The sequence below is a fragment of the Gavialis gangeticus genome, unplaced genomic scaffold, assembly GCF_001723915.1.
Source record: "Gavialis gangeticus isolate Ggan-Ray unplaced genomic scaffold, GavGan_comp1, whole genome shotgun sequence".
In the NCBI taxonomy this organism is placed as follows: Eukaryota; Metazoa; Chordata; order Crocodylia; family Gavialidae; genus Gavialis; species Gavialis gangeticus.
The window spans coordinates 31,711,676-31,715,211 of NW_017729031.1; the positions used below are offsets into that span (position 1 = coordinate 31,711,676).

At 51.2% G+C, this 3,536-nt stretch overlaps 1 protein-coding gene across 1 annotated transcript in view; it reads left to right on the top strand.

Annotated features, from left to right (window-relative positions):
* The window catches only part of ADCY5 (adenylate cyclase 5), a 412,412-nt gene that overhangs the window by 115,947 nt on the left and 292,929 nt on the right, over positions 1-3,536 (top strand). The gene's annotated exons all lie outside the window — the stretch shown is intronic.

Here is a 3,536-nt window from a genome sequence, read left to right on the forward strand (position 1 = left end):
GGTGGTGCAGGCTCCCACCCTGGGGGTTTTTAAGAGGAGGTTGGATGACCACCTTACTGGGGTCATTTGACCCCAGTGCTCTTCCTGCCATGGCAGGGGGTCGGACTAGATGATCTGCTCAGGTCCCTTCCGACCCTAGAAACTATGAAACTATGAGCCCCCAGGACCTGGAATAGACTCCCTCCAGATGTGGTGCAGGCACCTACTCTGGACTCATTCGAGAAACACTCGGATGCTTATCTTGTTGGGATCTTTTGACCCCAGCTGACTTCCTGCCCCTGGGGCAGGGGACTGGACTTGATGATCTTCGAGGTTCCCTTCCAGCCCTAAAGTGTATGAAATCTATGAAGATGAGAGTCCTTTTGCTTGACCATTGTAGCCTATGCTTCTGCAGCAGCTGAAACTGGTTCAAAGCCTCTGAATAAATCCTCCTCCTTCAGGATGGTGTCTGGTTTATGTTGAAGGAGACTGAAATGCATTTTATCATCTGTTAGCATAAAAGGTAACTGGATTCTACCACCTAGATTTGTACAAGTTTGAGATGGAAGGACTGATTAGACTGTCAAGTCCCTCTTCCTCAAGACTTGTTCCATATGGCCTGTTTCCCAGGGCACTTATACACATACATTTGCCTGCTCCAAAATGCCAGAGATCTGGCGTGTCAGAGCAGATTCGATTAATCGAGTCTACGGAGTGCACAAGCTGATGCACCTGGTGCTGTCGCATGCATTTGTATAAATGGTGAAATGCATGTCAGCACTGAAAAAATGGGGGCAGCGCACTTTTGAACAAAAACACCTTTGTATTTTAGTTCAAAGGTGTGCTACTGCCATTTTCTCATTGTTGATGCACATTTTGCTGCTTATACAAATGCATGTGACGGAGTACCAGGCACTTATAAAAGTGTTCAGCACTGCAGCACTAATGTGTGTACAAATGCCCTTAGTGTCCTGTCTGGTGCTTTAATAATCCTATGCAACTTGCAGATCTTACTGAAGACCCCAAAGGCACACCACTGAGGCCTCGGAGAAGTGCACTTATGAGGGCTCTCACCCAAGGTGAAAGTCCTACCAGTTGCTGATCCAAAAGGAGACATGGACTGTATGCCCTTGGGATACCTAAATGATTTCAAACACTGCAGATGCACAAGCTCAATACTTCTTTTGCAGAAGTGTACAGCCTAAGAGCAGAGGATAGGGCAGGATGGCATGTTACAGACTAATTGGTTCAGAGAGCCGGGAGGTATTGTAGGTGACAGCTACTTTGTCAGGTGCTTGCTTCTGCAGAGAAAAATCAGTCAGAATAACTATTGCAGAATAAACTTTATGGCAAAAGGTATTCAGGACTATCTCCCTGTGTGGACACACTTTTTTCTTTTAGAGTAGCTATGCTGCTTTAAACTTGTACCCTGTGTTTATTCTGGAATAAACCCTGTGCAAACGATCCCTGAAGCAGAGTAACTGTTACAGTACTGAAGCCAAGGTGGCCAGAAAGGGCACAGCAGGGAAGCTAGGAAAGAAGACTTGAACAGGCTGATGAAACAGCAGTCCCTGGCAGGAGAGGTCTAATGCTCGATGGGCCATCCTTCATTGTTTATGCTCATGACACTGCCCAACATAGTCTCTGAAGCATCCTGTAATAAAATGATGGGAGGGAACTGTAACAAGCCTTAATGTGATTACTCTTCATGCTGGAATACGTAACTCCTTTTAAATAGCAATTTTATCTCTCTGTACAAGTGTGCAATGTATATATACTTAGAGAGCTAGTTAGCTAGAGTCTTTATGGGGGTTGTGCAAGTGGCTGTCTCCTGAATGCACTGCAGGTGTATTGCCTCTCAGTGTTGTGCTCTTGAGTTCATATAACTGGAGTACTCGAGTCAGGCTCTTAACTTTTGATACCCCTTCAAATCCCATGTTTGGACAAATAAAGTGGAGTGGAGCTCCAGAGGTCCTTCTCAGGAATCCAGTTACTATAAACTGGTCAAAGCGCTGTGTCAGGCCCCTGAGGAACATGGCTGCCTGAAGACCTTTAGCCACCTTAGGCACTTGTACACGTGACAAAAATTGGCCGTTTTGTGGTTAAATTGTATCGTGCTGTACGCGTGCGGGTTTTTAACGATTTAAATGGGTTTACTATGTTGCAAACTAAACCACATCCACATGTAGTTTAGTTTGCAAGGTAGCTAGTTGTAACGTTGCAGCCTTTGACACCTCTCCCCCGTGCCTCGGGAGAGGTGAACTGAAGGCAGAAGCAGTGAGGGGCCTGATCCTTTTTTCTCTTCCTCCCTACGGAGCCTGCCTGCATCTCCCACGGCCAGAGGGGCGAGTTGCTGGTGGTCCGAGTGGCTCTTGAACTACGGAGGACCCCAGTCCTTCTTTCCGTGCCAGTGGCACCCCTTGGGACTGCTTAGGTGGGCTGCTACTAGGCTGGCACTCCCCCAGCTCGGGCTCAGGGAACAGTTGGATTGGGCTGGGTGCTGCCTATGAGCTGTGGCAGCACCCGCCTGCTAGCTGCCCCCCCAGGTCACCCAGGGGCTGCCACTGCCATTGAGGGTAGGTCCGAGGCCCCACACAGCTCAGAGCCTGCCAGCAGCTCCCTGGCCATGGTAGAGGCAGGGAGGATCAGGCCCCTTGCTGCTTTTGGTTTTTTGGGGTTTTTTTTCCCTTTCCTCAGCAGAGCCTGCCTGCACGAGCAGCCACCGGGCTGTGCAGCCTCTGAGCTGTGGGGTGGGGGGGTCCCTCCCTCTGTGGTGGTGGCAGCCCCTGGGGGTGCTAGCAGTGCAGGTGCTGCCTCAGCTCGCAGGCAGCACCAACCAGATCCAACTCTTCCCCAAGCCCATGTGGATAGCAACGTCCTGCAGGCTTCCAGTGTGTGGGCTTGGGGAAGAGTTGGATCTGGCGTGTGGTGCCTGTGAGCTGGGACAGCTTCTGTGCAGCTAGCTCCGCGCCTGGCCTCAGGGGCTGCATGGCCCAGTCGCAGCTCACATGGGTAGGCTTGGATGTGGGGGGTGGGGGCTGAAGCTGCAAGGGGGCACTGAGCTTTCCCCTCGGCAAAGCCTGCCTGTCTCTCCTGCAGCTGAGGGGCGAGCTGCTGGTGGGCACTGAGCTGCGGGGAGCCCCAGACCTTTCCTTCATAGCAGCAGCGCCCCCAGGCAGCATCCACCTGCTAGCAGCCAACCCAGGCGACCCTGGGAGGGCACCACCACCGCAGAGGGAAGGACCAGGGACCCCCCCACAGCTGAGGGGCTGCTCACCCCGCCAGCATCTTGCATCCTGGTTGCCGGAGACATGGTCAGGCTCTGCAGGGGGGAAGGAAAAAGGATCGGGCTCCTTACCATAACAGTAATGGAAGGCCCTAAATTGAAACACTGCGTTTTTAATTGTCGCAACTAAAAATTCACCATTTCAGTTTAGGGGATCAAACCCCTGTTGCGTGTACAAGCTGGCCATTAACGCTGCTTAGCTTGGGTATTCGTTAGACACTTTCTCTTCCTCTTCTTGTCACAGATCTGCAATAGTGTTAGTTAGGTCAAG